General features: G+C 42.3%; 1 protein-coding gene across 2 annotated transcripts in view; it reads left to right on the top strand.

Moving 5' to 3' along the window:
- CHST11 (carbohydrate sulfotransferase 11) overlaps nt 1-22,022 on the top strand; it is a 258,138-nt gene that overhangs the window by 4,502 nt on the left and 231,614 nt on the right. The window lies entirely within an intron of this gene.

Genomic DNA, 22,022 nt, shown 5'->3' with positions numbered 1-22,022 from the left:
AATAATCCGCTTTGTTTACATTGTACGGCGCTGCTGCGCAGCAGCGCCGTAAGGCAGATCGGCGATCCCCGGCCAATCAGCAGCCGGGGATCGCCGCCATGTGACAGGGGACAGCCTGTCACTGGCTGCACAAGACGGATAGCGTCCTGTGCAGCCCGGTTCACCAGGGGGGGGCCAGGTAGGAGGGGGTGGTTTTCGCCACGGAGGGGGGCTTTGAGGTGCCCCCCGCAACACCCGGCAGGCAGGAGCGATCAGACCCCCCTAGCACATCATCCCCCTAGTGGGGAAAAAAGGGGGCCGATCTGGTCGCTCTGCCTGCACCCTGATCTGTGCTGGGGGCTGCAGAGCCCACCCAGCACAGATCAGCTAAAACAGCGCTGGTCCTTAAGGGGGGGGGGGGGTAAAGGGTGGGTCCTCAAGTGGTTAAAGAGTGACTTTAACCTATGTTTGAACTTCATCCCAATGAGTAGCTGATACTTTTTTCCCACGATAAATATTTACCTTTTTGCAAATAGATCATCAGGGGGCTCTGTATGGCTGATATTGTGGTGAAACCCCTCCCACAGTGTGATGTCAAGACCACGGTCCTGACAGTTTGCTGTCTGTGAACCTCTTTGCTTTGTGGGAAATAACATCCTTTAAGCAGCATCTCCTCCCACTGTGTGCTCAGTAAACAAACATCCCATAAAGATCACCTGGCAGAACTAAAGATGTAACCACCAGTAATAAATGTTACAATGAGCAAACGCTGACTAAATAATCTAAAAATTAATATTTTAGAAAATAAGCAATTGCATTCATTATTTTCGCTACATTTCCTCTTAAAGGAACAGGGTAGGCAGCTAAGTACTCCCTGAGGAGTTGTTAGCTAGTTACACACTTTGGCATTGCAACATAACGTACATATAATGCAACCAAAAAGAACTTTGCAACATGTGCAATCGTCTGTTGAATCACATCCGACCAATGTGTTAACTTTTGTACATTTATTTATTTTTCTTTTAGCCATGTTATGTTCCCTTTCTAAAATGAATATAGAAGGAAAGTTAACAACTTTTGAAACCTAGGCCACGTGGAGTCTTCTTCACTAGAAATCAGTGAGATGCAAATAATTCTGGTCTTCATGCAAAATGTTTGCAGCTTGGAACTGAGCCAAACAAACGAAGAAGGTTATTTCATTTATCCAAAGGAAAGCTGCATAATTTGCCTGCAAGCCAGAATTATTTGCCTCACATTGACCATCTGTCTTGGACACCATATATACTGCTGTACTGTGTATAACTTTGCCTTGAGTCCTGAGTGACTGAAGAGAGCTGATGATGATCATTTTCCTCTAATACTTTTAGCCATAGATCCTGAACAAGCATGCAGATCAGGTGCTCTAACTGAAGTCTGACACTGGATTAGCTGCACGCTTGTTTCAGGTGTGGGATTAAGACACTACTGTTGCCAAAGAGAACAGCAGAACTGACAGGTAACTGGTACTGTTTAAAAGGAAATAAATATGGCAGCCTCTATATTCCTCTCACTTCAGGTACCCTTTAATGATTTGGAGCACAGAAAATTAAAAAGCTGTGGAGCAGTTGCAAAAGTACCTGGTCACATGTCAGGTATTGCATGAAACAAGAATTCTTATAATTTACCTCATAGAATTGCTTTTCTTTTGCCTCCATTTTCATTGCATCTGCATTAATCAATCAGCTAAATGAAGTACCTGAGTAATGGCCCCGTCATAAAAAGTAAAGTTGTAAACTACTAATATCCAAACACACTGAGGGCTGGTGCACACCTTAAAGCGGATCCGAGATGAAAAACTAACTATAACAAGTAACTTGTCTATATATCTTATGTAAAGTTTAGATGGTTTACACAGCAAATCTAGCTGCAAACAGCTTTAATAGAATATGATTATTTATTCCTGTGATACAATGACAGCAGCCATGTTGTTTGTAAACATTACACAGAGGCAGGTTTATCTGTATCTTGAGTCATCAGCCTAATCCCCTCTCCTCCTCCCTCCTCCCCTTTGCCTCTGAAATCAATGGCTAGTAACACCTCCCCCTCCTCCTGCCCAGACTGAGCTCCCATGAGCCCTTGCTACTGCCTTGGCTCTCTGAAAACCTTTGAGCGTGGCTTTTTTAGTTTATAGGGAATTAGAGTATTAAAACAAAAAAGTATTTGGCTTGAGGAATGCCCTATAAACAATAGGAAAGGAACATAATTATGCAATGTGTAAAAGTTCACCTCGGATCCACTTTAGAGAACCCGAGGAAGGTATCTAAAATCTTAAGAGACCACAGAGGCATGTCCTGTGCATAATGTCATGCTTCTGGCTCTTGCTATTGCCGCCTCTAGTCCCCCCTTGGGGTCTCCTGTGCCCCCCAGTAAAAAAGCGCCCGGCTAGCTTGTCGCTAGCTGTCTATATTTACCTTCTGTATGTCATTCAATGCGCGCTCCCCCACCTCTGTCCCCACCTCCTGTGAGCTTCCTCCAGTCGGAAGCTAAGCCGTGAACCCAGGAAGTTCTGCCCAGGTTGTGGCTTAGCTTCCGATTGGAGGAAGCTCACAGGAGGCGGACAGAGGCGGGGGAGCGCGCATTGAATGACATACAGAAGGTAAATAGACAGCTAATGACAAGGAGACTGTCACTAGACTGGTGCTTTTTTACTGAGGGGCACAGGAGACCCCAGGGGGACTAGAGGCGGCAATAGAGAGACCCAGAGGCATATCCTAATGCACAGGACATGCCTCTGTGGTCTCTCAAGATTTCAGATACCTTCCTCGGGTTCTCTTTAACCAGCCTGTCGTTCTATTAAGATCGCCAGGCTGGCAACCGGACGTTTTTTTAAAAAAAAACAAAAAACTTATTGCATGCAGCCACCTGAAAGTTGGCTGCATGAAAGCCCACTAGAGGGCGCTCCTAATGCGTACTTCTGATCGCCTCCGGCGATCAGAAGTAACAAGATAGGCCGCGATAAACGGGCCTTCTTGTTATGCTTTCCTCGTTGCCATTGCGACGAGCGGAGTGACGTCATGGACGTCAGCCGCCTCCGATCCAGCCCTTAGGGCTGGCTGGAACTGTTTGGTCCGGCTGCGCTAGGCTCGGGTGGCTGGGGGGACCATCTTTCGCCGCTGCACGCGGCGGATCGCTGCGCTGCGCCGGCGATCAGGTAGCACACGCGGCTGGCAAAGTGCCGGCTGCGTGTGCTCCTTTTTATTGGATTGAAATCGGCCCAGCAGGGCCTGAGCGGCAGCCTCCGGCGGTGATGGACGAGCTGAGCCGTCCATACCGCCCAGCTGGTTAAAGCACTAGTGTAATTGCAAATGCTAAGTATTTTTTGAAGCATTTTTTCAAAGCTATTTCAGGCATGTGCCTATGCCTAGTGATTTTTTTTTTTTTTCTTTTGTGCGATTTGGTGTAGTGTTTTTACAGTTAGACCTAAAAGTTAACTGTACCAAAAAAGCGCCTGGAAAATCTCTCTGCTCAGCACTTTGAGGCTTTGTTCTCATCTAAAATCGAAATCGCTGATGGGGATTTTCAATATTTGCGTGTTTTGGTTCTTTTTCTCCTCCCGGCTCTTAGCTGTGCGCTGTGATATTGTAGCGCTTTTGCAGAGCGATTTTTGTTTTTTCACTTCCTGAGGCAAGTCAGGAAGTGAACTCTTTGACCCGGAAAAGAATAAATATAATATATTTATTCTTAAAAGCGCTTGGGAAATCGATATACAAAGAGCTTTTTCAAGTGCTTTGCGATTTCCCTATACCTTCCACTTTGCTGAGGAGATCAGAAATGAACAGCTCAGATGTGAACACTGTCATAGGGAATCATTGCACAAGCTTTTTAGGGTGATTTTCAAAATTGCCGGCGCTTGAAAAAAGGGCAAAAACACCGTAGGTGTGAACAAGCCCTAAGAGTGATTTTCCAATTTTCATATACTTAACGTTAAGGCTGAATCGCCTCAAAAATAATGCAGGACCCGCGTTTACGTTTGTCTAAAAATCACAGCACTCTGGTGTGATCCAACCCATAGAAAACCCTTACCAAGCGCTTTTCAAAGCACACGCGTTTTGAAAAGTGCTCTAGGTGAGCATCAGCCCTAATATTTGTGCACTTTCTCTCAGTGAGCATACATTATCAAGGAGCTTATTGTTAGCAAGCGATCAGCACACTTCCCATTGCTGCTCTGTGAGGATAGTCTACATAACAGATTGAGGAAGAAACTGCCCAGAGCAAGGCAATGTAGCAAGAAGTGTCTGAGCCATTTGTCACAATAAGGATTGCTTTCACCAGCCTGCAATAAGCGGGCTAAGCGTGCTGTGACTTTAGACATTCTACAGTGACACATGAGTACACTTTAAAGGGATGAATTGGCACTCGGCAATGTCCATGTATTTCTGTGCTGGAACAGCTGATAAACAATAGTATTTAGCCAAACCGCTTGATAAAACTGGAACTGCATGATTAATACTTCCCTTCACAGATCTCTCATGTAAACCTTTCTAATGCACAACGGCCAAAAGATAGTTTAAAGGGAACCTGTAATGACAAGAATATGGAACCTATTATATTTGTCCATTTCTTATAAAAATGTACATAATATGTCTATCTGTCATGCCGATCTATTGACTTCAGTTGTTCTAGTCACGCACCTGCAATAAGCATGCAGCCATAGCCGCGTCGCACCGCAGGTGTCCTGAAACACATGCACAGCAATGAAAGAGTTTCCACTGCGTGCATGTTGTGCGGAGGGATCCGAGAATCTGCAGCATGCCCGCAGCCGCGTCCCGTCTCCTTCAATACACTTCCGCATCGGGAGATGCGGAAGTGATGCGATGTGGCTAGGTAGCCGCATTCACCTCATTTAGTAGTGGAAACCGGCCCTAAGGCTGGATTCAATCTGTGCACATTGCATAACGCACATCATTTTCTAATGTCTGTAAACTGTAAGGACGCTGTGAACATTATACCAAACACTACAAAGCCTGGATGCAGTGAGTTATAGAATGAGGGAATAATGTGATCTGCTACAATGCAGAGATGTTAACAGGCCCAGGGGATATCTGACTGGATGCCCTGTCTATGAACCAGATGGGTTTTAATTTTTAGAGTTATCTTACTTATTGTCTTTACCTATAGGGTTGGTCCCTTTTTGGGACAATAGTGTGTTCTTGTATTCCCTGGTAGCAACTCGGACAGTGTACGCCATGGAATTGTATGGGCAGTGCAAACAAGATGACTGAGGCATCTTGAAAACACGATGACTGAAATTATCAAAATCAATGTCAAACTGGCCAAAACACTCAATTTCAGTAGGGGCTGAATAATTTAGAATACAACTGTATATTGCTGAGGGTGTGATCTCATTTGAAGGATGTGTTTTTTTTTTTTATCCCATAGCATTATATTAGCAAGAGCTTTTCAGATCACCAAACGCTGCTAGTGAGTCTGAGGCGTAATAGAGGAAGAATCCCCTCACTCTCCTGCAGAATACCTGTACATCAGATGTAGCCACAGAAAGATTGCCTAGGGGCCCGATCGATGTTCTTTGTTACTGCCTGCACCATCCACATGTATTCTTACCAAGGACTAGTTTTGAGTTCTATTTAAAAGCTACTCTGCAGCTATATCCCAAGTTTAGTTAAAATGCATCTTTCTATGTATAAAAATATAAAGGTAAGCTTATTCATAAAAGTTAGAATGTCCTAACACGTTTGTTTAATAAGATTCACTGGAACCCCGTATCAGCTGGGTTCCGGTGCATAAATCTGCTGCTTTGCAGAAAATGGTACTGGCCTTTTCTATATCAGATATAGAAAAGGTAGAGGCCTTTTCTGCAAGGTGGCCTGGATACACTCGGCTGATATGGGACTCCGGTGAATCTTATTCTACAGACAACCTGCTGGGACATTCGCATTGGCAATGACAGGCTGGGTTTGCTGACAGGGTTGAATGTCAGCTTCCTGGCCAAGAGCTTTTTGTCCTCAAAAGCAGATGCCATCTTAATATAGCTTTAAAATTCCTAAGCGTTGGCAGTGATGAAATGGCTTTTATGTTACATACTTTCAATCAACAAGGTTGTTAAATGCAAATTACAGAGGTCGGATGATTTTTGTAGCGACTCCCCAGCCCTGGATAAACCTACATGTCCATGGTAGCAGAACTAACACATTTAATATAAAAACATAAGTGGTGTGCAAAAAAAAAAAAAAAGAAAATGCAACATGCGATCAACTTTTTCTAATATGCACATGAAAATTCATTGCATGTTAACCAATGCTCCTGTCCTAATGAGTTTTCACATAGCCTTGTTCTTTCTTCACCCTGTGCCAACATTGTGCATTGCATTTTAATGCATCCCCCAGAAAATTAAGCGGAATAAGCTTGCCGGTTTAAAAGGGGCCCGCTCTCACTGCCTCCATTGCAGAGCGCAATGCACCACTGTACACATTTTTTGCAACCAGTGAATGAAGATCATTGCACAAAGCAAATGACAGGCATTATGTTAAACTTCAGTACACGGGTATAGCTTGAGCCTAGCCTAAGGAATCTTTTATACTCACTGCGTTACTTCTATTTGCAATGGCCATTACAGTCAATGGAACATAACTCGCTGCCTGCGATGCAACAGAAGTGCTCCAGGTTCAACTTCTGCAGTAATCCCGAAAGTGAAATTTTATTTTTTTTCTCCTATAGCGTGGCTATAACGCACAGTGTGACTTTACATCTCTGGTGTGATTGTTCTACATCGCACTACACCAAGTGTAAAAGATCCCTCAAGGTTCCTGTGCTGAAATGACAAGATCTGTAGATAGTGCTGCCCATAATTATTTATATCCCTGGCAAATTTTGACTTAAAGTTACTTTTATTCAACCAGCAAGTAATTTTATGGGAAATGGGAAATGACATAGGTGTCTCCCAAAAGATAAGACGATGTTCAAGGGGCATTATTGTGGGGAAAAAAACATTTCTCCGCTTTTATTTACATATAAGCAAAAAGTGTCCAGGCCAAAATTATTCATACCCTTCATTCACAAACTGTCACAGTCTGTGGGAAAATCCAAAGTTCTATACCATTCCAAATAGTCCAAGCTGTTCTAAAGCATCTTAATTACCCTGATTAATTGGGAACAGCTGTTTTAATCAACTCAACAGGTGAAAAAACAGCAGCTCTGCAGTTGGTTTGTGGACCGTCAGGGCTAAGACAAACCAGCTCAGTGAGGACCTGCGGCTGCACATTGTGGCTGCTCACAAGTCAGTAAAGGGCTACAGGCCATTTCTAAAGGTTTTCCAGTTCAAATGGCTACTGTGCAAAGTATTCTTAAAAAATACAAATGTTTTGCACTGTGTAAAATATCAGAGGACGTGGCCAGATGCCAAAAGTGACACCTGTGCTGGCCATGAGGATAGTGAGAGAGGTGAAAAAGAATCCAAGGATCACCACCAAGGCCATCCTGGTGAATCTGGGCTTTGCTGGTAGCAATGTCAAGGCAAACAATCCAACTGACACTGCACACTACTGGGTTCCACGAATGCAGACCAAAGAGGACTCTACTTCTCCACATAAGGCACACAAAAGCTCACTTGGCCTTTGCAAATGCTCATCTGGACAAAGAAGACTTCTGATCTTCTGTGTTATGGTCAAATGAAACAAAAATTGAATTGTTTAATTATAATGATGTTGAATTGTTTAATCGCAATGAGGATTTGGCCTAAGAAAGGAGCAGCCTTCATCCCAAAGAACACGATCCCCACTGTCAAACATGGTAGTGGGAACCTAATGCTTTGGGGGTGTTTTTCAGCCAATGGACCAGGGAAACTAATCACAGTAAACTACACCATGAAAAAAGAGCAATACGGCCTGGTGCACACCAAAAACCGCTAGCAGATCCGCAAAATGCTAGCAGATTTTGAAACGCTTTGTCTTCTTTTTCTGTAGCGTTTCAGCTAGCATTTTGCGGTTTTGTGAAGCGTTTTTGGTGTAGTAGATTTCATGTATTGTTACAGTAAAGCTGTTACTGAACAGCTACTGTAACAAGACGCCTGGCAAACCGCTCTGAAGTGCCGTTTGTCAGAGCGGTTTGCGTTTTTCCTATACTTAACATTGAGGCAGAAACGCATCCGCAATCCAAAATCTGCAGCAGCCCGGGAGTATGCGTTTCTGCAAAACGCCTCCCGCTCTGGTGTGCACCAGCCCATTGAAATACATTACCCTAGCGGATCCGCACCCGCAAGCGAATCGCAAACCACAGCCGAACCGCTCTGGTGTGCACTAGGCCTACATGAGGATTATCCATGACAACATCAGGCAGTCTGCAGAGAAACTTGGCCTTGGGCACCAGTGGACATTTCAGCATGACGATGACCCACAACACAGCAAAAGCACTGAAGTGGTGAAGAAATTAGCAGACAACCACATTGATTTTATGAGTGGCCCAGCTAGAGTCATGCATGACTTGAATACATTTAAGAATCTGTGGAGGGAGCTAAAGATCAGGGTTATGGCAAGAAGACCCTCCAGCCTGAAAGATTTGGAGCTCATTGATAAAGATGAATGGGCAAAAATACCTGTGGAGACATGCAAAAAGCTGGCCTGCCATTATAGGAAGCATTTGATTGCTGTATTAGCCAATAAAGGCTTTTCTATTGATTGAGAAGGATATGAATAATTATGGGCTGGTGAAATTTTTTTTCCCCCACAATAATGCCTCTTGTACATAATCGTATTCTCTTTTGGGAGACACCTATGTCATTTCCCCTCAAAAAATGTACTTGCTGGTTGAATAAAAGTAACTTTGTCAACATTTGCCAGAGGTATAAATAAATATGGACAGCACTGTATGTATTTAAAGTTAAATCAAATCCAAATGACACTCAAGAGGAAACACAAACCCTGAACAGCGACATTTCCAAACGTTTGAGCTTTTAATAGCCTGAAAATGACATAAAATGGTGTTTTTTTTTGTTTTTTTTTGTGTGTGCATTAATACCTTTTTTTACCTTGCATTTTTTTTCCTTTTTTGAGCCATTCTAAGTGTATCCAGTTGTGTGTGTGTGTGTGTGTGTGTATATATTCTGATTCAGCAATAATAAACCATGCTTAGTGTTAGATTGTCACACAGACATTGAGAGACCTCTCATACATAATGCATGAAAAATGCTGTAAGAATCTATACGTTGGTTGCTATTGGCAACAACACTACACCTTCGTTCGGCACCATATCACAGGAAGTGTGATAACTTCACTCTCATCACAGCATACAGCATAGGAGATAGGACTTCGTAGACATCATCAAAGTTCAAGTGTTTATTTGTAAAACAAATATACAGATATGTTCAGTAGCAATATCTTACCTTGGCAAAGCAAACCGTCTGTAGAATCTTATGCGTTCCTTGCATACTTGATCTATCTCTAATAGCTAGATCAGTCGTTCAAACGACTGGTCGTTCGCTAAAATCCGACGTGTGTATGGGCCTGTAGCCTCGGGAGCCCATGTTTGCTCCTCTTATATTGACCTCTAAAGAGTTTAATGTGACATCATCTGAGCAGGGATGAATCAATAACTCATCGCCTGCTATTTGCTGATAAGATCCCGTGATATCATGACAAGCACAGTCTTTACTGCGCATGCACTGGAAAATTCCATTTTCCAATGAATTGTCCCCTTGTTCTGAGGAGACCATTGTTTAATGTACTTGTGAGAATATTTTTATAACAATGGCTTATGTTTATATTGTTTTTTGCCAGCTGGTCTGGCCTCTGCACTGGATATCTCTGATACAGCCTTGGGAGTTCCAGTACAATGTTCTACTGAAAATCAGAACTGTCTTTATTTATCTCTAAGAGAAATTCTCCTTAACCTCCCTGGCAGTAAGCCCGAGCTGAGCTCGGGCTATGCCGCGCAGGAGGATTTCTCCGGCTCTACTGGGGCGATTCGCCCCATTCAAAGTGCTGTGCGCGCAGCCACCACTTTGCTAGCCGTGCGCACAGCTTGATCGCCGCCGCTCTGCGACGATCGGCCGCACGCAGCGGCGAAAGAGGGCCCCCCCCCACCAGAGTCCTGCACTGCCCGGACCAATGAGTTCCTGGCAGCGCTATGGGCTGGATCGGGTGCGCCTGACGTCAGGACGTCGGCTGACGTCCATGACGTCATCCCGATCATCGCCATGGCGACAAGAGAAGCCAAACAGGGGAACGCGTTATATACGCGCTCCCCTGTTTGCTATTAGTGCCGGCGACGATCGCACTAGAGGGACACATGCACCCTCTAGTAGTGTTTCATGTAGCTACCACTCTGGTAGCTTTACATGAAACAAAAAAAAATTAAAAAGATTTTTGCCAATTTGGCAAAAAAAATTAACCGCCAGGGAGGTTAAAGGGAGATTCTGCCCATCAAGTCTCTTAACTAAACTCCAAAGTAACTGATGCCTACGAATTCAAGCATATAATACTTAAATTCTAACAAATGCCAGCTTTTTTGAAGCATTTCAGAACAGTAGTGAAGCCATAGAAGTGTTAAAAAAAATTCCTGTCTAACTCTGCAAGGCATTCTTTGAAGCATTTTTTCAATGTGCTTGTATGTGAACAGGCTCTGTGGTGATTTTCAGCGTGTGTTGGCACATGGGCACTAAATGTCATGTTTTATAGGCTTGTTCACTCATGGGCATTTCAAAAGCTTTAGCAGGTATTACACCATTTTGTTGCTTTTAGTTACTCTTATGGACCTTACAATTGCTCAAGATGTTTGTTTGTTTTTTTTTGCTTTGTTTTAATTGTGAACTTAATTTCAAAGTGGGCAAGTAATAAAGTACACAGTGCTGTAAGGCATGGCACCCAGACCAGTCCTAAACAATGCTGTGCTGATGCCACTATTTGTTGGCTTGTTCCTTACAATGGCCCTTAAAGGATGTGTTCACACTATGCATGTTGGTTGGTGCATGTAATACCGAATTTACTCATCTACTGCAAAAAATAGTCCGTAGGAAATTGTCACCTGTGTTGTCATCACTTGAACTTGTATTAAAATGTAGCATGCAGACCATTAAAAACGACAAGTAACAAAATGCAGTGTGCACATATTTGTTTGTTTTTATGCGTAGAAATGCAAATAGTGTGAAAGATTCTGAAGGATAGTGAATGTTTTCAAGTTCTCTAATGCATTGTACAGATGAAAAGTGTGGGTCTGATATATCAAGGAGCTCTCTCATTTTCCCCAGCCACTGTGTTCAGACTTTTATGGCGGCTTTCAGTTTAGACACTTAGTAACTATTCGTAAGAACATTTTGATACTTTGCATGGTTATAAAACTTTTAAATGTTAAAGTATATGGACAGTTTCCCATGTTCTTAGCTAAACTTAGTCTGAGAGTTTTCTGAGCTCTCTCCAGTTGTCTGTTACTACTATTTGCAACCACATTTTCCTATTTACACAATCCTGGCCACAACTTAGTTATATGTAAATTTGTAAATTTATGTACAGGATTCGTGAGATGAGCGATTTGAAAGATTCGAGAATCTTTTCAGGATTCGGATTGGAGGAAATTTAGAATTTGTCCCAACTCTAGTTTCATATATTGCCTATATGCATTTGTAGAATACCATTTTGTTTGTTTTTGGAAGATTTTTATCTTGAATAAGTCTTGCATAAAAATCTATTTTTATAGTGTTTGACCAAATAGCCTTGTGTGTCCTTAAAAATAACCATTCAACAAAGCAGTTAAAAAGTGTTAGCAATTATAAGTAGATAGTAGAAAATGACAATTTGTTCTAGTTGCCAAAGTATGAAGCAACCTTAGCTGTGCCAGGGTTAATCAGCATGCATAGAAGTTACAATCGGAGGGGGTATGTGGCCAAGCTTTAGAAGCTGACAATATCAGGTCCTCCCATACCATGTGGCTCTAGGCTCTCTGTGTATGTGCTTGTTTTGTCAATAAGAGGGCCAGGCTTCAGAAACCCTCAAAGCGTCACGCACTGGATGTGTGGCAGTAGGCAATTATAGGGGACCGCCATACAGCTGCTGCTTTGACTAGGGTTAATGTAATACAACCCTTTCTCTGGCAGGGCCTGATTAATCACTGCTGTGTACATCTCTCAATAGGAGGTAGGTAACTCCTTTTGTGCTTTATGTAAAAACAAGGAATGTTGTAAGGGAGATAAGCATGAATAAACTGCTAAGAGAGCCAACATAAATGCTAGTCACAGTCCGTATCAAGTGGAAAATATGTGACTAATTCATAAACTGTACGCTGGGATAGCATGCCCTAGGCGAAAAATAGGACATTACTTCTATATAATCTGTACTTTTTTGCGTTATGGACTTGGCCATTAAAACATTAGCAGAGAGGAAAGAGATTGCAGTGTGTGCCTCTGTTGTTCTAACTCCCTGCATGTGGGCTTTTTACTAAAAATGAACCAAAGGTGAACCGAAACTGATGAGAGAAACAGTTGTATTTACCCTCCTACCCCTAAAAATGACTTTTATTTTATTTTATTTTTTTGTGTGGATATCCCATGGTTTTATTTTATATTGAAACCTTCACGAAGTAGAATGAATGTTTTGTTGTCTCTGCTCAGTGGCAGCCTATTAGGTGGCCCTAAATGAAAATACATGAACTATTGACCTTTTTCTATCTCCTTCTGCTCTCAGACGTTTTGCCAGGAAAAAGTTTATGGCTGTAATTTGGTTATCAGTGATGTTTTCTATATTCCTGACAAGGTACCAACAAAATAGAATTTAACCATTTTAGGCTGCAAAATAAAACAAAACTGCCTGGATATTAATATTTTGCACTGTACATACACATTTATACCTCATCATGTCACCTCAGGTACACTTGAAAGTCTATGTCTAGTCTGCATTGCAGTTCTTACTCATTAGAACGTGGCTGGATGGTGTAATGGTTAATGGATCTGCCTCTGACATAGGAGATCTCGGGTCTGCCTGTTCAGTAATCCAGCTCCTATTCAGTAAGGGGTTCTTTGGGCAAGACTCCCTAATACTGCTACTGCCTACTGAGTGCACTCTAGTGGCTGCCTCCCAAGAAAAAGTGCTATACAAATAAAGGTATTATGATGTAACCAAAGAAAAGCAAATGCAATTTAAGCATTTTCTTTATGTATTCTAGAAGATACATCTTACCACTAAATAAGACTTCCACAGGCCAGCTGAAGTGAAGGAATACCCAGAAAGCCATTGTATAAATACATTATTTTGGTCGTATGTATGTATGGTGTTCTGGCAAGATTTTCCTGTACATAACTAAAGGTTTTCTCTATGCTCATGAGCAGGACTGGATAACCTCGGCTCCATGATGTAACTCATGCATATGTTGAATTGCCAAGTTACATGGTGGAGTGAGGACAGATAGGTTCCCAGGATGTCACAAGAAGGTAAACTGGAGTACAACAAAGTATTAAACTAGGCTACCGGTTTTACACTCAAAACCTCAATTTCTGTACAAGGGGACCATCAACACCAGCATCACACAGACTTACCACTTTAGCATCTTTGCCCAGGCATTTTTAGAACAAATCGCACATTTTGCTATGTAACTTGAACAGTTTATACCTGTATAATGAGCCTTGTAGTGTTACAGCTTCATGATTCATGGAATGGGCCGCAACAGATGAACGGAGCAATTGAATCGTGTGTTAAGCATAACATCTGTTCCGATATATCTTTGATGTATCCAAACCGCTGCATTCCTGCTGCAGAAGTCTGTAGTGCTTTGCTGCATGATCCGTGTTTACTGCACAGATTATGCAGCAATGCAAGTCAATAGTGCAGTGTGCATGCACAGATCAACGGTAATCCCAGTGATGTGCTTCCTGCCCAGCAGTGAGTACAGTGCTGTGCATATGACCCTGTCACTACGAAGGTGTAAGACCAGCCTCAAAGTTTTAACTGAGAAAGCCACTTGGAAACCCACTGAGGGACACACCTGGAATTTTTGGGCACTGGCAAATCTGCATGCTTTAACATCCTCATCTGTTTTGATTCATAATGATGAATTGGTGATTTGTCACACATCTCAATCAAGGTTAAGAATTCAGGAATCCTCTCCAACATTTTAAACAAGTGTTCTTACACATCATAACTTGTCACTGCATCTGCTCCTTTGTGAGACTTCTGATGGCCATCTGGCACATATGCAATGCATTTTCAGTCTCTGTCACAATGTGTTGGGTCTGTTCAAACGAGAATCTAAGTGAAGCTGAAAGTAATAGTGAAGCCTTCTGTATTCTTGCAATAGCTCATTAGCTTTAGCGATGTTGATATCTTTAACCGGAGTGGATGGCCTCCCTGAATGTGCTTTGATGTTAACATGAGTTACCGACCTTAAGGTGGCACCACCACTGAAACACAGCTGTACTGTAACGGTAGCCATAACATTTTAGGTTTCTTTACCACGCTTCCCAAGGTTCTTTGAAAATTCAGTAATGTATCTCTCGTACTCTTACAGGAACGTTGCCTTCATGCAATGCCACTCTCTAATGCTGGGTATACGCGATGCTATTTCCTGTCCAATCAATGGGAATCGGATGATCATTTCCAGCATGTCCGATCTGCTCCCGTTCGATAATGGGATCGACTTTCCAAAGTTGTCACGTGAAAACCAATCCCGTTATTGATCGGGAGCAGTTTGGACATGTACACACGATGCAACTTCCTGTAAGATTACCCATCGATCAGACAGGAAATTGTATCATGTATACCCAGCGTTACAGAACACAGAAGAATACAGCAATTCAGCTGCAGGTTCAGATGCCAATGTGTGCAGGTCACAAACACCTGCACGGTATTCCCATGAGAAACTAGTCTCATCATCCTTTATACAGTATATTTATTATTGCATAATCTATATACTGTGTGTGCGGTGTAAAAAACTTTGTGCACTTCTAATTCATTCAGGTATACCATCAAATGCATACATAGGAAGCTAAACTACCATCATATGCCTTGAAACGAAGGGGAAGCAGAACTGGGATTTCACATAAATGCTGCTGTTGTAAGATGCTAGTCTCCTCTGATTCCAGCCCTTTATCTCTCCCAAGTGTGTGATAGTTACTATTCTGCTTATCAAGTATTTGGCTAATCTTCTTATCGAGGAAGAGATCTGTTGTCATTGAATGTTCTCTAATGAACACAGCACAGCATACAATGCTAGACTTAATTGGTCTGTGGAGTGTTGATGATTCATAAACTCATTTTATTTAGGGAGGAGAAAACCGATAGATTTTACAGCTTTCAAATGTTGGATGAGTGATTGATTGTAAACATTACTAACAATTGGGAATAATCAAAGAAATACAAATTCTTCTGAAATTATGCAGTTTGAAAATGGACCAATCCATGTTAACCTAGGTTTAAATTGATTGGTTCATTTTTTTTCAAGCTGCATGTATTTGCATAAAAATTTGCATACAATTGCATTTACTCAAAATAATTTGCATTTCTCTGATCATCCCTACTTAGAATAGCAGTTTGTCTTGATATACAGATGAGAATATTCAATGTAGAGTAAAGGTAGCCATACATATAACGATTTGGCTGTACGATCGACTATTCGATTTGATCATTTGAGGGAATTGAAAGTGAATAGTTTGTTCCAGAATATATAGATAGCATACATACCAACACATACACTGTGTGAGTATATATACATTTTCCGCCCCAATTAGGCTTTCTTTGGGTGGAACATTTTGCTAAGAATTATTTTTTTCTAAATGCATTTTAACAGGAATATTAAGAAAAAAAATTGAAAAAATTCATTTCTTGGTTTTCAGCCTTTATAGCTTTAAAATAATAAATGCTACCATAATTAAAACTCACGTATTTTATTTGCCCATTTGTCCCGGTTATTACACCAGTTAAATTATGTCCCTATAACAATGTATGGCGCCAATATTTTATTTAGAAATAAAGGTGCATTTTTTTTTGTTTTGTTTTGCGTCCATTATATACCAGCAATTAAAAAAATATTAGTTGTATACCCTCTTCACATGCATATTAAAAAGTTCACACCATTATAATAAACTGTGATTATTTTTATTTTTTGTTAATTTTATTTGGGTATCTTTTGGGTGTGGGAGGTAAACCGTTAATTTTAATTGTAAGTTGTCTTTTTGTAATAAAAATGTATGTGCATGTAGTTTTACTATTTGGCCACAAGATGGCCACAGTGATTTTTTTTTTTTTTCTTTTTTGTCTTTCTATCCTGTGAGCGAGCACGCTCGCTTACGAGGACGTGATTTATTTTTTTTTTCCAGACAGACCGCAGCCTCTGAAAAGAAACCGTCGATTTTTTTTTTCTACGGTGGATTGAGATCAATGAATGCGTGGGACCACGCAGATGCACGCAGCAGCCTTTTGGACGTGAAAGTCACGCCCAAAAGGCAAAAATGGTTAGTAAAGTAGATTGCTTTGTCGATTGAATCAGAATCGCTAGATGTATGGCTACCTTTAGCCTAACAAGACCTGCTGAACAGTTTGTGGTGATGTACTTTCAGGTTGGAAATACTGCTTGTTCAGTAGTTTTACATGAGCAGAAAAATGGGATTTTGGGGACATTCTACTCGACAAACTAGCGGATCCCACGGTCGAAAGGCAGTTGTCGCATACTATAATTGGCTGAAAATGGAAAAGGGTAGTAAATTATACTTCTACATTACACATAAAATCACAAAATAGCATTGTTACAGCATACTTTTTTTTATGACATTTAAGTCACTCATGCGTCAAAGCCATTTTCATCAATGTAGGTTGAAAAAGTTGTCAGTTTTGAATTTTGATTGTGTAATATTTCTACAAGTTGTCTTACACCTGCAGTTTGTGTAAATGTTAGTTAAATTAAGGTCTTTGTACACACCAGTAGTAGTAGCGTAAAAGTCAAGGAAAGTGGGGGGTTGGGAAGCATATGCAATAAACTCAATCAAACAAATTTGTTATAAAAAATACAAAAAATACTTTAATTACTCTTACAGAGAACATTAAAAAATGTCGCACATATAATGCAGCCAGACACTCAGTACAACCACGGCTCACACGTCCACATACAGCCACTCCTAACTGCGACCACCTAATGTGGTCAGGGATCCCAAAAGAAAAAATATTAATTGTGGCCACTCCAGTGTAGCAGAATAGAAGTGTCCTGCTCAATCTCAGCAATAGTGCAAGCTGTAACAATAGCAATGAGGGAGCGGTTAAATAGCAAGCTGTAGGATGGTATATATGCACAAGGAGGATGTATGACCCGGACTCCGAGGCCAACTCTCAGGTTAGTAGACAAGGCTCATGCAAGCAGCAGCAGCAGGCAGTGTACCCATATCATATAATAGACAGTTCATGCTGCAACATAAACGGGCAAGGGCTGTGTACTGTACCCACTCCGGGCGGCAGAAATGGCAAGATGCAGCTTGTGTTCCTGGTCCCTCAACCCACCGCCGGAGCTCACGGCTAGGGGAGAGACACTGCAGTCCCAGGAAGTGAAAAAGTTGTCAGTTTTGAATTTTGATTGTGTAATATTTCTACAAGTTGTCTTACACCTGCAGTTTGTGTAAATGTTAATTAATTCAAGGTCTTTGTACACACCAGTAGTAGTCAGCCTCGGTAGTCTTTCGGCTCTCCACCAATTGGTAATTGCAGTGTGAAGAAACTGTTTGGGATTAACTGAGCCCTAGACATTGTATTCCGTTCTTATTCAAATTTATTCAGATGTTTCTGATGGTACGAAGGATCTTAAAAAAAACATTTCCTAATGCCACATCAATGAGTAAAAACATCTTTAGAAGAACATCCTTCTCCCAAAAACTTGCTAGCAGCTGCCTATTTCCTCACACTGGAATGCATTAAATGGAAATAAAATCATGAGATGCAAGTAAATTTACTCCCTCTGTATAAATTACTTGGTCATATCTGGAGTATGGGATACAGTTTTGGACACTACATTGGACATTGACGTTCTAGAACTGGTACAAAGACAGGCAACTAAATGAATCAGAGGGGACTGGAAGGTCTCCCTTACCAAGAATGGTTGGACAAGCTGGGCTTATTTAGCTTGGGGGGGGGGGGGGGGGGTAATATGCCCGAGGGGTCCAGAGTGAAATGTATAAATGTATCAGAGGGTGATACAAAAGCTTGGCAGATTTATGTCCCTTGGGTTGTACAACAAGGGTACATGATCTGTGTATGAAAGAATTTAAAAAGGTCTTCTTTTCCAGTAACATTTTGGTTAAAATGTGGACTGTATTACCACAGAGAGTAGTTATGGCAAATTCTATGTTTGCCTTTATAGAGGGCTTGGTTGCTTTCATTGAAGGCTTCAAAAGGCGTTTTCACCCTCCCTTGAATCAATTGGGATAGGTGAAGGACAGGGATGTATCAATTTTTATTTCTTTGATTGTACTTGATCCCCCCCCCCCCCCCCCAACTATGAAACCAGGAGCGCTGCTAGTAGTAGTAGTTCAGTGGATTGTTGACAGCAGGAAATGAAATGCAGCAACAAACCTTAAGCCTCATACACACACCTGTCTAAAGTCAGCTGAAGCGGCTGATAATGACCACCTTAGCCGATAGACAGACGTGTGTACAGTGCTCACACAAAGAGTAGCCCAGCTGCATTTTATGCTATGGCACTTTAAATAAAGAAAGCTATAATTGCTGAAATGCAGGTGTACACCCAGTCATTCTTTTTCTTTAGTGTGTACATCACCCCAACTGACTCGCGCTCAGCAAGCGAACTGCCGGACAGATCAACTCGGCCGAGCGATGGCCAAATTCTTTGTACATGCTGCTCCCCCGTATAGCAACAGGACACATTGTTAGCTACACAGCTGACACACATCTGTACAGGCCCGGCCATCGATGTCGCCCAAGGGGTTAGTGTCCCAATCCCCGATGGGCGTCATGAGTCAAAGGTATGTATGCACCTTTAAGCACTTATTCAATTATCTTTTCCCTTGAATTTTCTCACAGTTGGTAAAATAATGGAAGATTAAGGTCTCTTTCACACATGAGAAGTCATGTGTGATTTTTGAGCTTTTGCGAATTAGCATCTGCCGCGCATCTACTATAAGTGGCATTATATCTGACTTGTTATGCAATTTTTTTTTTTTTTTTTTTTTGCAAAAAGTTTGGCAGGAATGTATTTTTCTTTGCAACAGACATGAGCTGTAAGTCAATGGAAGAGCAGAAAAATCATTGATTATGCAAAAATTGCATCAGATTTTGAAGTTAATTAGATGCAGTCTGATGTAAATTAACTTTATTGGTATGCTTTGAAAAATTGCATTCTAAAAAAAAAATCACATAAAAAATGCACACAATCAAAGGGAAATTTGGAACTGAAAAATCTCAGAAAAGCAAAAATGAAAAAAAAACTCTACTAGAAATCGCAGTGATAAATGTGAAAGCTGCATAAGAAGTCATGCGGTAGCTGTACACATGACATACTGTGGATGGCAGAAAATGATCATCTTGGCCAAGGGTTATTTAGCATGTGGATGAGGCTGTAGGCCAACTACTATTATGTTTTCCAATGCAGTTTGGCAACAGGAAGGCTCCACCATCTTTCCTCTGTCACCCCCTCCCCTTCTCTATAGGTATAGCACGTTCTGCTCAGCAGAGATATGGGCGTGTTTAGTTCGTCGAGTCCCGGGAATCAAATAAAAGGCAAGGGACAGAGAATGCTCCAATATAGTGTATTATTTTAAACCAAAGGGATGGTGTAAGTGATGAAAAACTACTACAAAGCTGGGTTGCTGAAAGGCAACCACAGTAATAGACAAGTGGAGAATGCTGTCTCCACGCAGAGCTGGTAGGGAATCTTCCTCAGATGGGCTCAAAAAATTAATCAAACCAATACCTCTACAGTGATGGCAAATCCGTATTAAATAAAATGTGCAGTAATACTTGCAGCAACCTAGTTGTGTTTTGTGTGAAAGGCAACTTACATGTGTATCAGGCTAATGGACATAGTTGATTACACCTTGTGCTACCTGCAGTTAAGCAGCCGTATCCTATACAAACATTAAGAACCATGAGTTGTTGTTAAATTAAGTGTTGAAGCACATGCCCAGGCAGCAACAAAACTTAAGATAGGAAATGTAGATGTTTTGTTAACGTTAGGATTATTTTTTGCCAATATCTCTAATGTTACCAGGTACAAGACTCCAGACGTCTGACACCAGTTATAAATAGCTGTTGAATTTACTATAGTGCTATCAACTGTTGCTGCATTGCTAGGTGTAATGGAATCCAGGTATCTGGAGAACAGTTGGTGGCTGGTATGAGCCAGAGCTTAATGATTCACTCAGAGGTTAAGGTAGCCATACACTGGTCGATTTGCCATTAGATCGACCAGCTGACAGATCCCTATCTGATCGAATCTGATCAGAGAGGGATCGTATGGCTGCCTTTACTGCAAACAGATTGTGAATCGATTTCAGCCTGAAACCGATCACAATCTGTGGAGCCTGTTCCCCCCCCCCCCCCGCGCATACATTACATGACGCTGGCTCCCGGGCATCTTCTCCGCATCTTCTCCACGCTAACATACAAGACATACAAGAACTACCTTGCCAGCCTGGAGAACTCTGTGCTGTATGTGAAAATGAAACTAAAACTATGACAAATTGTTCACCAGTAAATATACAGCGGGCCTGCTGGTATTCTTCCATTTTGACCTGTCTGACTCTTTTTCTTCAAGCAGTTTTGGAACATTGTGTTTGTACCGTGGATCCAGAAGGGTATAAACCCAGTAATTGGTGTTGTCCAGAATGCGCACAATGCGTGGGTCGCGTTCAATGCAGTCTAGCATGAATTGAGCCATGTGTGCCAGAGTCCTGCCAGAATCCTCATCATCCTCTTGTGAGCGTTGTGATAGTTGTTGTGATGCATCATAGTCGTCACCTTCTTCCTGGTCTGCTTCTGCTGACCATTCGCGCTGAATTGTGGTAGTCCAACGTGCACCGCTCTGGCCCTCGTCAGTGGTGGCAGGAAATTCCTGCTCCAACTCCAGCTGTTCCTCCTCCTCTTCTTCGTCATAGCTGCTGGGGCCAGCGTTTCCTGAGGCGGATGGCCTGATGTTGGTACCGTCACGCTGATCGTTTTCTCCTTCAGATTCCCCCAGTTGCATCATGACAGCTGTTTCCTTGATTTTCAACATTGACCTCTTCAGTAAACACAGCAGTGGTATGGTAATGCTGACTGAAGAGTTGTCACTGCTCACAAGCAACGTGGATTGCTCAAAATTTTGGAGGACTTGGCAGAGGTCCAACATGTTGGTCCAATCGGATCCACAGAAGCTTGGCAGCTGTCCGGATGCGCCTCGGTACTGCGCCGTCATGTACTGGACCACTGCACTCTTCTGCTCGCAAAAGCGGGCTAGCATGTGCAGCGTAGAATTCCAGCGCGTAGGGACATCACACAGCAAGCGATGGTGGGGGAGATTGAAGCGCTCCTGCATCTTGGCGAGTGCCCCCGAAGCAGTACTGGAATTTCTACAATGTTTGGCCACTCGTCGCACCTTCAACAGAAGATCGGCCATGCCTGGGTATGTCCTCAGGAACCGCTGAACTACTAGGTTCATCACGTGCGCCAGGCAAGGGATGTGTCAGCTTAGCCAACCTTAAAGCGCGAATGAGATTACTCCCATTATCGCACACAACCATGCCCGGTTTCAGGTCCAGCGGTGCCAGCCACAAATCCGTCTGTTCCTTTATTCCCCTCCAAATTTTCTCCCCTGTGTGCTGCTTATCCCCAAGGCAGATCAGCTTCAGCAACGCTTGCTGACGCATGCCAACAGCTGTGCTGCACTGCTTCCACGATCCTACTGCTGCTGGTGCTGGGTTAGCGTTTCCGGATGAGGAACAGCTTTGAGATGCGTTGGAGGAGAAGGAGTCAGAGCGCCCTCTATTTGAACTTCCTGGTCACTGCAGTGACAGGAAGCGCCGGGATGGAGCGGGTGCAGCGCAGGGAAGATGCCCGGGAGCCAGAGTCAGGTAATGTATACCTGATCGGATCGGC

Source organism: Hyperolius riggenbachi, chromosome 3, assembly GCF_040937935.1.
Source record: "Hyperolius riggenbachi isolate aHypRig1 chromosome 3, aHypRig1.pri, whole genome shotgun sequence".
NCBI lineage: Eukaryota > Metazoa > Chordata > Amphibia > Anura > Hyperoliidae > Hyperolius > Hyperolius riggenbachi.
The sequence above is the reverse complement of the archived record's forward strand: the minus strand, read 5'-3'. Positions and strand labels throughout refer to the sequence as shown.